We start from the raw sequence: 13,041 nt of genomic DNA, 5'->3' as shown, positions 1-13,041 counted from the left end.
AACAAGGCCCTAATTCAGCCAAAAGAGAGCACACTGCCTTCAACTTAGTCCAGAGTTCACATTCTGTCTCCCCGGAGGCTGCTCCGGCATTCTGTGTGTGTGCCTATCTCAGTGCCCCAGGCCAAGACACAGGCCTCCAGGGACCTCGGGAGCTCACCTGGCCTCCTCGGGAACAAAAGGCACAGGGAGTGTCTGAGAGGGTAAAAGAGTAATAGTCAAGGTCTCGCTGCAGAGGGCCACTGGGGTCACGGCCTTGGGAGCCTGCTAACCTGGGTCCAGATTCTGCCCCCACCAGTTGTTCGCTGAGATAACCTGTCCAAGCCTCAACCACAAAAGCCCCTAGCAGACAGAACTCAAGGAATTTTAATGAGGATAAAGTGAGAGGACGCGAAGTCCCCACCACTGAGCCTAGCACACGGCAAGTAGGTTCCTGGGAGGCTCGTTTGGCATTGTGCTGGTACAAGAGGGCTGAGGAGCCATGTACAGGTGATGCAGACCTCTGCCAGCCTTGTGCCTTTCCAAGAACCTAGTTGGCCTTGCTCCCTCCCCCAGCCAGGACTCCAGGCCCAGTTGGAGAAGGCTGGGTCTTGGCCCGGGAATGTAGGAGGTTTCTCACCGTGGCAGGAAAATTGCTGGGTTGGGGGTGTGGGCAGCCACAGTGACCGTCTTTCTGCAGGACGGATGCGGCTTTGCTGACAGAGAGTCTGCGGCCTGGACATGTCAGCGGTACAGGTCTGAGGTCAGCATGGGGGAGCCAGGTCCACCATGGCCTCGCCACTCCCACCAGGGCCCCATCAGGGTATGGCATCTGCTTCTAATCAGCTGTCCTTCAGCTCAGATAGGGAAAGAGAAGTAGACCTCCCCCAGCCCAATTTCACCTCATGCAGAATGGACAGAGAGGACAAAGAAGGCAGAGAGAAGCTCCAGAGACAGACAGGTCAAAGAGCACAGTACAGGAGAGAGAGATTTGCTGTAGTGAGCCAGTTAACCAACTCTTCAGTAGCTCATGTTTGCAAGGCCATGTTCAATCTAGCCCCGCTATAATTCAGATCTTCTCTGTCCTCCAAAGGCCCGTGTGTTAAAGGTTCAGTGCCAGGGTGTGCTACGGGGAGATGAAGAAATCTGGAGGGGGGTGGTATGCATGTGTGTGCATGTGTGTGTGTGTGTGTGTGTGTGTGTGTGTATTTATGGTGAAGCCTTTATGCAGGAGCCACGGGGAGAGCATGCCCTTGCAGGGGACTGCAGAACCCTGGTAACCTCTTTTTTTTCCCCTTGCTTGTGATGAGATGAACAGTTCTGGCTCCACTGCACACTCCCATCCGGATGTCCTGCCTCGCCGCAGACTCAAAGCAACTGCACTAACTGATCATGGAATTTCCAAAACAGGGCCAAAAATAAACCTTTTTTCTTTACAAGATGATTATCTCGGGTATTTTGTTATACTGACAGAAAGCTGACCCTGCAGGGCCCTCAGCCTCCTGTGGCTCCTGCTGCCCTGCCCTAAGCCTCTGGAACCTCTGACTTTTTCCCCACTCCAGTGCTTTTTCCTCCTCCCCTAGGGTCCCCTTCTCTGCTCTGTGCCACTAACTCTCATCTTTTGGCTTAAATCCAGCTTCCTTAGGAAAGCCTTCAGGCCCCATGTTTGCTCCATATTAAATAATCCTACTGGACCAACTTTGGTTTGTACCCAAGTATATAGCTACAGGGCTCCTTACTACCCACCTCTGCCCATAGCCTCCCAGCTCCAAGCAGGGGAAAACTTCCTGTTTTCCTCAGGATGGTGTCCCTAGAATCCAGGACAGGGCCTGCCAGAGTCCGTGGTCCATAAATCTTGGTGGAATTAATTAATTATACCTCATAAATTTTCGGGATGTTTCCTTCTGTAATCTTCAATTGTTGGTCTTGACTAAATCCCTGCAGGCTGGTCAATTTTTATACCCATTTTACAGGCCTAGAGTCAAAGTTACAGATGGGCTGTTGGACTCTGGCTCCTACTCCATGCTCATTCATGGCATTGGGCAAACTTTATTTAGGAAGAAAAAAGGTAAACTGGAGGAGGAGAGGTATGTACCATGGAGTCAGAGGCCAGCAAAGGGAACAGACGAGGGCCCAGAGGGGGGTAGGGATGCCACAGGAGTCTGCTCTGGGGAGGAAGGTTCTATCACAATGATTTTATCCAGCATTCCACATCCCAGAGAAAGCCCAGGAAGACACCCATGGGGATGCGCCCCAGCAGCACCCAACTCCACACCCCATCCATGAATAGACACACACCAAAATGGAGAAAAGGGACAAAGAAGAACGCTTACTTTACTACCAGTTTAGGCTGAGCACCCTCTGCCCCCAAGCCCGGGTGGAGCACTGCTCCTCCCTGATGGAAATGGGCTTTGCAGTCAACTATCTTGAGGTCAAACCCAAGCCCCACTGCTGACAGCCATGCAATCCAGATAGGTTACTCAACTATCTGAGCCTCAGTCTCATCCGTAAAATGGGACAATAACAGAGTGGAACTTAGTGGGCTGTAGTGAGCCCTTCACAAGCCCATGGAAGTTAATGCCTAGTGCTAAGAATTAGGACTCTACATTCCTGTAGTGCCTATTAGCTGATGGGAATCATCTTTTGGTCATTGAGTGGGTTTGGGTGTTGGGCAGGGCTGATTCCTTTCTACCCTGGAGTACTTTGAGGACAAGGACCCTCATGTCCCCAGTGTTCCCTGACTAGCCCAGGCCCAGGCTGTGTGCTCAGCTAGAGGCACAAATACACAGTGTTTGCTTAGGTTCAGAGTAGAAGCTCTGCCAGTTTCCTGAGAGTGACCTGCTGGAGCCCAGGAGCTGGAGGACGAGTGCACAGGACTAGAGCTGAGTGGGAACAGTAACAGGGAAAGGAGAAGAGGGAGGGACATGGCCAGAGTAGGGTATGATCTATACAAGTGGTCGCGCCAGGGTTCAAGAAGCCTGAGGGAGCAGGTTTGACCTGGGCCTTTGGAGTACAGCCTCGGGCGCTGGTAATGTGACCCTCGGGGTGAGCATCTCCAGCGCTTTTTTTTTTTTTTTTTTTGCTTTTTTGAGACAGGGTCTCGCTATGCAGTTCAGGCTGGCCTTGAGCGCACTTTGTAGCCCAGGTTGATCTCCAACTTGCAATGATCCTCCTGCCTCAGCCTCCCGAGTGTTGGGATTACAGGCGTGTGCTATCTTGCCCGGCTCTCTCCAGCTTGTCTGTCCCACTGCTCTCGTCCCCAGGGCTCTAGCTACCCCATGCTACATCTAGAGCTTCACTGCCTGTACTCTCTCACACCTGAGGGCTGGCACCCATGGGGCTGCACTGACACCCAGCTGGGCTTTGATGGAGGTTCAGGTCCCCCTTGGCGGTGGAGTCTCTTGCTGTGCATCCCAGATAGGGCAAGTAGCCCTCTCTGAGGCCTGCAGCTAGCTGAGCTTCGTGCCCCGCCTCTGCACTTGCGCCCGTGGGTGTGGGCATAGGAGCCATGGGAGCCGCACTCGTCTTCCCTGTACCTCCGGTCCCCAGTGTGAGGGAGCCTCTGGGCCTGTAGCACAGTCTCCTGGGCCTTGCTCAATGCATTTCTCGAAGGAATCGATTAAATAGAGGCCCTTGATTTCACAGATGGCGGAGACAACCAAAAGGGCCCCAAATGGCACCAAAAACTTCAAAAGCATTTCCTTTAGGCCCTACCAAAGGCTACAGTTGGTCATATCTACACCCACTAACAGACACGGCCGACCCTGCCTCCACCAGGTCAGCGCTAGAAAAATGCGAAAATGGGAATTTTTTTTCTTTTGGAAACAGGGTCTCACATGTTATTCTGGCTGGACTTGAACTCACTATGTAGCCCAGGCTGGCCTCAAACTTGTGGCAATCTTCCTGCCTCAGCTTCCCAAGTGCTGGGATTATGAGCGTGCGCCACTATGCCCAGCAACAAACAAATGTTCTATTAAGAGCCCCACCCCTCACTCTTTCTCCCACCACCCCCTTTCTTTCTCCCTGGTTGACTGCCAGCAAGCCCTTCCTCTCCCACCCTTAGCTGAGCGCACACCCCCTCTGCAGGCCAGAACTTTCTGACCCTCTCAGCTACGCCCCAAGTTCTTGGAGTAAGCCTCCCCTTTGAATCCAACCTGGTCCACGGATTGTGGAGTCAGACGCTCAGACTGGAGCTGGTGTTAGACACTGATCTTCAAACTTTAGGGCCACCCAGCTCCTCTGGAGACTAAGACAGGAGGATCCTGAGTCTGAGGCCAGCCTGAGCAACATAGCAAGACGCCATCTCAAAAACAAACACACACCAAAAACCCAACCAACCAACCAAACAAACAAACATAAAGTCTGGGGTTATAAAGGGCTCCAAGATCTGAGCATTTATAAGAGAAAATCAGCTGTGAGCCAGACCGTGCAGGGCATGGTGGGCCGGGCCTGGCAGGGCAGTTCCCAGGGGAACAGGGAGAAGGGCTGTCAGGGAGCAGGAGCACGGTGACAGTCGCATACCACGCCTGGCCCTTCGGGGAGCACTGCACCCTGCTATGACTCAGCACTCACCACAGATGCAGCAGGTGAGTACTTCCGGGTGCTCATTCGCAGGGGGACTCAGCCTGCAGAGCCAGCTCCCACCTGGCAGGGCCAGGTTTTTCCTTTCTCTGCCCGGCTCCAAAGCCACGTTCTTTACCACCAAGTTCCAAATGTCAGTCTGAGGTCCTGTTAGTCTGGCTGTGATGGGGCTAACGGTGACCCAGGCAGAGGAAATGGAAACTGACACATTTATTAAGCTGCACTATGCACAGAAATGTCAGTCAGATTCATTGTCAGGATAGATAGATAGATAGATAGATAGATAGATAGATAGATAGAGTTTTCTTGCGAAAAGCCTTGTCAATTGTTTCCGTCTTCCTGCTCAGAGACTCCTCAAACCCAACTGGGGTTCACGGAGTCGATGAGATAATATTTAATGAAAGGAGACAGGCACTGTCTGTGTGTTGTCTTGCTGGACATGTTTCGAAGGAAAATCTCAGGCATCTCTCACAGGGTGAGTCACCTGCAGCCCAGGCACCTTTCCAGGGCACAGAAACAGGTCTGCTGACCTCAGGCTGCTGCCCAATTTGTGCCTCTCATAGTCTTGGGTCCACCCAGGTGGGCAGAAGGACTGTGCCCCAAGACAGAGAACAGGATAAAACCCTAATGTCCACAAAGCCAGCCCTGGAAGGCTGGGGAGCATTATAGGAAAAAGCAAGATAATGTCTCTCCCCCAAGGGCTCCTTCCCCACCTGGCAGAGGTGGGCATTTTGGGGTCAGCAGAGGTGCGAGTCCTCCAGACAGCAGGCCACAGCACAGGGAGTCTAGGCTCCGAGAATGTCACACTGTAGCTCTTGCTGACTTCCTCAGACTCCGCCTTCTGTTGCCAACACCATTAATCACCTTCCCTGCCAATCCCCAGGAATGCGGCAGCCTTTTACAAGTCAGCCCTCGGTTAAACAAACAAAGCAACCTGGAAGCTTCTAAGTCAGCTGCAGAGCCTCAGGCAGGTCAGAAGTAAGAGACAGGTTTCTGGCCTCCTTTCCTCTGCTCTTCCCCTTCCCCTGCATCTGTGAACTCAGAACTCTCCCACCTCCTAAGCACCCACAACTAGGAGGGAACCGTGGCACCAAGAGAAGCTCCTCTAGACTGGGAAGTGGGTGCCCAGAAGCCTGAACCCACTTCCCCTGCTCTGGGGAGACCCTTCTCACCGGCTCCCATACCAACTCTCCACTGTGTTCCCACTCTGCCTTCAGATACTCAGGCTTGTCTATCTGCAACCGGTGCCCAGCAATCTAGAGCTCTACAAACCCCTCCCTTCTTGCCAGAGGACTGTCCCCGCTCTCAAGAGAACAGGGCCTAGCTCGGGGAAAATTTCCCTAGGAGATTGAGGGCTGAAGGTGGGCACGGGGAATGAAGCAAGCTGGATGCTTTCAGGGTGAGCCTTTTTCTGCTGCACCCCACCCGTATCTCCCCCACAGCCCCCGGGCTCAGCAGCAGTAAAGTCCCATGGGATCCGGGCCTCAGAGACCTACTGAAGGGAAGAGGGGCCGGCACCCGTGTGTTCCTGTAAACAAAGGGGAAAATATGCAAACACTCGGCCCACTCATCAGAACAGAGGAATCCGCAGCTGGACAGGGTACACGCAGGTGCGGACCACACCACTGGTTCCAGTGAGCCGGGCTGGCTGAAGGAAGTGCTAGCTGAAGGTCCAAGTCCAAGGCTGTGCCTCCCACTCCAGGACCCCAGACCTCCAGGGTTCCTCAAGCCACTTAGAACATCTCAGAAAGCCAATATATGTGCTACATTTAGGCATGGGAGATCTCTGGGATTAACAAAAATTCCAAGGCTTTGCTTTTGGCTGGAATTACATCAACTCAATGCAGAAACATGGGCCATCTTGTGCTGATAAACATCTTGAGCATAAGTACGCAAGGGTCAGACCAAGGAAACGGAGAATGAAGTAAGAACTCAACAGAGGCTGTTTAATAAAATCCCTCCAAACATGGAATTTGTAGTGAAGGAAATAATAAAATGAATCCTAGATGCTTATTCCCTTAATATACACAACTCCTACAAATCAAAGAGAAAAAGACTAGTCCCACAAATGGTCAAAGACTAGCAAAATAGTGGGGAGGGGGTGTCACAAAAAAGAGGAAAAAAAGAAGTTCAAATAGCCAGCAAGTATAATAGTCCTCCCTTTATCTGCGGTTTTGCTTTCCAAGGTTTCAGTTACCTGCGGTCAACCACAGTCCAAAAGCATTAAATGGAAAACTTCAGAAATAAACAATTTGTAAGATTTAAATTGTATACAGTAGTATGATGAAATCTCACTCAGTCCAACCACCCTGTCTGGGATGTGGATCATCCTGTGTCCGGCCTCTCTAGGCGGTGTACCCTGCCTGCCCGCTCATCCTCAGGCCGGTCCCTTGGTTGTCACACCAACTGCTGTGCTATCAAAGCATTTGTGTTCAAGTAACCCACATCTTATTTCATAACGGCCCCAAAGTGCAAGAGTAATGAATCTGGCACTTCAAGGATGCTGAAGAGTAGTGGCAAAGTGTTTCCCACAGGTAAAAAGGTAAAACTTTTCAAGTTAATAAGGAAGGAAAAAAGTCAATTGTGGAGGATGCTAAAATCTATGGTAAGAATGAATCTTCTATCTGTGAAAGTATGGCCAAAGGAAAAGAAACTCAGGCTAGTTTTTCTGTCACATCTCAAACTATAAAAGTTAAGTACTTAATTAAGGTGGAAAAAGTATTTGGTTTATACAGAGGAAACTATGTACAGCAGCGATACTATCTTTGGTTCCAGGCATCTACTGGGGGTCTTGGGGTTGAGGGGACTGGCATATACTACACACTGTACCTTACTCTGAAGCATTTAAATATTTAAAATTACATGCCGGGGCTAGGGATTTAGCTCAGCGGCAAAGCACCTGCCTGGCAAGCACAAGGTCATGAGTTTGATTCCTGGTACCGGAAGAAAAACAAAAAAACCCAAATAAGGGGCTGGGGATTTAGCTCAGCGGCAAAAGTGCCTGCCTGGCAAGCACAAGGTCGTGAGTTCGGTTCCCGGTACCAGAGAAAAACAAAACAAAACAAAAAAAAAACCCAAACAAACAAAAACAGATAAAGGGCTGGGGATTTAGCTCAGTGGCAAAAGCGCCTGCCTCGCAAGCGCAAGGTCGTGAGTTCGGTTCCCGGTACCGGAGAAAAACCAAAAAAAAAAAAAAAAACCAGATATAATTATATGCCCTTTTAAAGCTATAAAATTAACAAAGACTTAAGTTTGATGATGTTAGCACTGGTGTAAATATAAGGAAACAGGCATTCTGGTACACTGTTGATAGAACTATAAAATGTTACAGTTTTTGGAAGGCAATTTGGGAATATATATTCAAATTTTAAATGCCAGCAGCATTAGTCAGCTGGAAAATACTGGTCTACAAATATAGTTGTTCATCTGAGTACTGTTTGCAATGGCAAAAATTACAAGTAATCTGATAAAGAAAGAAAGAAAGAAAAAGAAAGAGAAAGAAAGAGAAAGAGAGAAAGAGAAAGAAAGAAAGAAAGAAAGAAAAGAAAGAAAGAAAGAAAGAAAGAAAAAAGAAAGAGAAAAAGAAAGAAAGAGGTAGGGAAGGAAGGAAGGAAGGAGAGAGGAAGAGCAAGGAAGGCAGGAAGGGGAATGGATAGGGGAAGGGAATGGAATGGAAAAAAACAAAAAACTGGTCATTCACAGATTTACAGTGAGTTTTGTAATCATTAGAAAGAATGGGTAGATCTACTGATACTGGCTTGACATGTGCTCAAATTCTAATATTAAATGAAAAAAAGTAAATTGCAAAACAATATGTTTATAGTATAGCCCCATTTACATATATTTTTTAAAGAACACATATAGCAGCTTGTACTTAAATATGCTTGTCTATATATAGGTATAGCTTATGGATAAACAGGAAATTGTAGAGGGTGGCTCCCAGGGGAATGGGATGAACTGAGGGGAAAGAGTGGGTAAGATGGTTTTAATGTTATGTACATTTCTCTGCTATAATGTTATAATAATAAAAGTCTTTTTGAAGGGTCTCTCCTAAGGAGGAGATGAGTGTCCACAATTTAGGAAGACTAGATGATTATTAAGAAAGGGGCTGCCATGGTCTGATTATTCGAGTTCCCTTGAAATGTAAGTGTTAAAATCTTAACCCCCCAAGGTGATGGCATTAAGAGGTAGGAATCATTATGAATGACTGGCTGTCTTACAAAATAGACTCTTCCCGTCCCTCACATGAGGTATACAGCTAGAAGTTACCATCTAGGAACCAGAATCTGCTAGTGCCTTTATTGCAGACTTCTATCCTCCCAGGCTGTGAGAAATACATTTCTATTTTTATAAGCTACATAGCTTATAGCATAGGTAGCTATAAGCTAGCAGCCTGAAAGGTCTAAAACAAAACCTGATAGTGGGAGTGCGGTGCTGTGTAACAAAACATCTAAAACGTGGAAGTGCCTCTGGAATTTAAGTGTTTTTACAGTAAAATGCAAAAAGAGAGAAATGATATAATTTTTAATCAAAAAGGAGCAGAATTTCAAACTTTGGGAGGTCCTCAGCCTATCCATAGTGAAAGGAATGGGAATGTGTGTTTGGAAGAAAACATCAAGGATATGGCCGAAGACTGGATGTGTGGATGGACTGTTTCAAAGGAAGCTAGGCGTTATTCCCCAAGTTAGGAAAAGGAAGTCTCTGAAAACATTTTGAGATTACTAGGGTTGCTTCTCTTCTACCACAGGCACTTAGTACAAGGGCCTGGAGTGGGGGGTGGGGGACAGAGGCTCTACTCTCCACACCCCAACTGCAATACTAGGTGTGGTTGCAGTGGCCCAGGTACGGCATGGGCCATGGTCATGACCCCTCCGGAATGCATGAGCAATGAGCCTTGGTGACTGTGTGAGGTGTCATCCCTATATGACTGCAGGGAAAGCCACCTGTGGGGGTTGTGCCTACTTCCATCTAAATTTTGAAGACTGGACACACCAGGAGCCTCAGCTGGGCCACCCAGGCAAAAAGCCACAGTAAAGGTGGAGTCACTGCAGTGTCCCCATTACCACAAGGTCCAGACTGGGGTGTAGGAATACCCCAATCTCAGTGAACCACCAACATGCAATTCCAGCCTGGGAGAGCCACAGCCACCCAACTACAATCTGTGAGATACAACGTGGGCAGTAAGCAGCACAGCCATGCAAGTGGGTCACCCAGTCTTGGGGGTGCAACTCCCTAGCAGAGCATCAAGCCAAAGAAGATTATTCTTGAGCCTTAAAATTTAATGTTGTTTACTCTGTTCAGTTTCAGGCTGCTTACTTGAAACCTGTTACCCCTTTCTTCTTGCTTATAGTTCCCCTTGCAGTGTGAAGATCTGTCCTGTAACTGTCCCACCATTATAGTTTGGAAGGCCAAATCCTTGTTGGATTTTACAGGTGCACAGCCGGAGGGCAGTGTGCCTTAGACTCACATTGCATCACGAGACACACCTATATCTGATTACATGAGACTTCAGACTTGGACTTTAAAGTTGACACTGGGAAAAGTTAAGATGTTTGGGCCTTGTTTTGCGTGTGAGTATGTCATGAATGTGGAGGTTCCAGGGGCAGAATGCTATAGCCCGAATGGCTGCATTCTCTCAAAATTAACCTGCTGAAATTCTAACCCCCAAGGTGATAGAATCAAGAGGTGGGATTTTTGTGAGGTGATTATATGCCCTTGTGAAAGGGATTAGTGTCTTTAAAGAGATCTCAAAGAACTAGATTATCCCCTCCGCCCTGTGAGGACACAGTGAGAAGGCATCATCTGTGAACCAAGAACCATCCTCACCAGATGATAAATCTGCAGCAAACTCTGACGAAGAGATTCTTGTTGTTTACAGGCCACACAGTCCATGGCGCTCTGTTACAGCAACCTGAAGACTGAGACAGGCCAAGGCGTGGAGAGGGCCACCCAGCAGGGCCTTCTCTGAGGAAAGGAGTCCCATAGAAGCAGGCCTGCCTTTCCTCTGGACGCGAAAGCCCATGAAGAGAGGTCTGTCCTCCACACATTCCCATCCCACCCAGACAGACAACTGGGGACCAGGGCACAAAGTCAGTCTTTAAAAACCAGCACACACCCCAGGGTTCCAGCCTAGCCCCTCCTCCCCTTAACCCCACCTCCAGTCTGCTCTGTCATTTTGACCCAGGCTCAACAAAATCTCTGACCCACAAAATGGAATCCGCCCAAGAATTTTTCCAAAAGGAAGAGAAAAGATAAAAAGAGAGACAAATCGGTGACTGTTTAAAAACGGGATTCTGACAAGAAGCTCTTACAGCCTGCCCAGAGATGCTGAGGCTGAGGGAGAGGGCTCTGGGAGGGAGGACTTGCCTGGTCTTAGACTTGCCTGGTCTTAGCGTGCCACCCCACATATTCCGCTTAACATCAGTCCCACGTGGACCAGGACTAAGAAGTCAGCTCCTGCATTCCTTACCAGGGCTGTCACTGTACTATCACTTTACTCTGACCTTCAACGCTTTACCTATAAAGCTGGGGTCATAGTACCCTAAGGGTTGAAGGGAGAATGAGAAGTCATGACTTATATAAATAAGCATGATTGCACCAGATGGTCACTGAGACACATATACAGCTGTATCTATTCATCAGCATCCTCTAACCGTAGCCTCCAAGCCTTTGCTCATGCTGGTTCCTGTTGGGGATGCCCCTCCTTCCCCATCTGGTAAGATCCTACGCATGTTCCCAGGCCTGCTCCAGCATCACCTCATTTGTGAAGACGTACACTGCCCTTGCCAAGCAGCAGTAGCCGCTCCTCCGCAGAGCTCCCACGACACTGAATGCCTTATCCCCTTTCATCCATACCACCTGAGTCATCAAGCCGTTTACTCGGAGCACTGGGGACCTGCGTGAGGTGGCGCCTCAGCACATGCGCTGTCTTCTTTGTGTCTTTGTTCCTAGCACAGGGGCTGCTGTATAAGCACCTCTTGGATGCCCTCATGAATGCCTTCCCATCATCTTGATAACCTCCTCATCCTTCTTAGGAAGGGAGAGGAGGGAGTAGCAGAGCACTGTGTCTCCCCAGCTCCACTCTGGACTTGGTTTGATGCCAAGGGGCTGGAGTGCCCTCACAAGCCAAATTCAGACACTTCACAGAGCTGAGGGTTCCCTTACTGGAAAGGAGGGACCGTGGACACCAAAGGCAGAGAGGCTGTGCTCAGGAGCTGCACCCATGTGGGGGAGCATATGCCCAGGAAGATCACCTGACCTTGCTTCAGTGGCCATAATCTAGCCGGCATTCTCCCCTGTCCTCCAGCTGTGTACAGCTGGCCTATTTCCTTTGTGCCTGGGGTGCCTTTCCACTCGCAGAAAGGCCACCCCACCCTAGTCCTTCCAGAAGTGGGAGTCCTGAGCTGGATGGGTCCTGAGCTAGGGGAATGTGAGTTAGCCCTGCCCCCTGCTGGCCATTGTGTGGAATGGGCCCTTAACTGTGGAGCGGTAGGAGGAATCCACCAGTGGCGGCCTGCCTGGCTAGCAAGTGCTACTGTGGAGCCAGTCCGGCACATTGTCCTGTGGGTATCAGTCAGAACTACTTGTGCACACCTGTAATCCCAGCACTTGGAAGGTTGAGGCTGGAGGATTGCCACAAGTTCAAGGCCAGCCTGAACTACATAGCAAGACCCTCTATTTAAAAATAAAACCAAAAAACCAAAATCTAAACCCTTGGTAGGACAAAGTCCTCCAGGACTTGGTTCTAGTGTTCTTTCCAAACTGATTTCCTACTGCTTCATCCCCAAATCTCAGCCCCCAGGTAAAACAACTGTTCCTTGTCCCTGGACACACTGGCTGTGTGGCCTGAACCCCAGCCTCCCACAGGCTGCCCTTCTGCCAGCAGTGCCCTTGCCTACCCTCTCGGTATCAAGGCCCTGTTCAAATTTCATCTCCTTACCCATTGCCCTGCTCTGGGTCCTAATCCTGCTGAATTTATCCTTTAGCTTTCCTAGGCCAGAGCGCAGTCCTTTCACCTCTGGCTCGGGCCCACCCTAATCTCTACTGGGTTGAAGGGTGGCATCACACCGGAATGTGCACAGCTCGGTGTCAGCGGAGGGCTCTGCACAAGGAGACGGAAAGGAGACCACACCCCAACCCTTCGTGTTCCTGTCCCTGCCCTGCAGTCTCCCTGGGGACGTTGGCAGGTTCCTCCGGGGGGAAGGTTGATCTCAGGATAGGTCCTGATCACCTGCAGACCCCTTGCCCTCTCAGCTAGTGTCCAAGAGTCAATAGGACGGCGTAGGAACAAATGGGGAAGACCTACCGTTATATGGAGCCAGATACGAGAGACAGCTGTCCAGCAGACACTGCCCTGCTCAGAGCAGGCCACGCCCTCCTCTCCAGCTACTGCTCTCCTAAGTTCTGGCTCCTTTCTACTTCCTTCCCTTTCTTGTTTACTTGATTCCTTCCTCCCTCCCTCCCTCTCTTCCTCCCTCCCTCCCT

General features: G+C 49.7%; 2 long non-coding RNA genes across 4 annotated transcripts in view; one reads left to right on the top strand and one right to left on the bottom strand.

Moving 5' to 3' along the window:
* The window catches only part of LOC102012121, a 37,701-nt gene extending 24,759 nt beyond the window's left edge, over nt 1–12,942 (bottom strand). For both annotated transcript variants that reach the window (XR_001234893.1, XR_001234894.1), the window contains exon 1: nt 12,863–12,942. This is a non-coding gene — a long non-coding RNA (uncharacterized LOC102012121). The remainder of the gene's footprint in view (nt 1–12,862) is intronic.
* The window catches only part of LOC106149014, an 11,534-nt gene continuing 2,877 nt past the window's right edge, over nt 4,385–13,041 (top strand). For both annotated transcript variants that reach the window (XR_001234896.1, XR_001234895.1), the window contains exons 1-2: nt 4,385–4,562; nt 10,436–10,587. This is a non-coding gene — a long non-coding RNA (uncharacterized LOC106149014). The remainder of the gene's footprint in view (nt 4,563–10,435; nt 10,588–13,041) is intronic.

This window comes from Chinchilla lanigera, unplaced genomic scaffold (genome assembly GCF_000276665.1).
Source record: "Chinchilla lanigera isolate Chin_1 unplaced genomic scaffold, ChiLan1.0 scaffold00034, whole genome shotgun sequence".
Classification (NCBI taxonomy): Eukaryota; Metazoa; Chordata; class Mammalia; order Rodentia; family Chinchillidae; genus Chinchilla; species Chinchilla lanigera.
The sequence above is the reverse complement of the archived record's forward strand: the minus strand, read 5'-3'. Positions and strand labels throughout refer to the sequence as shown.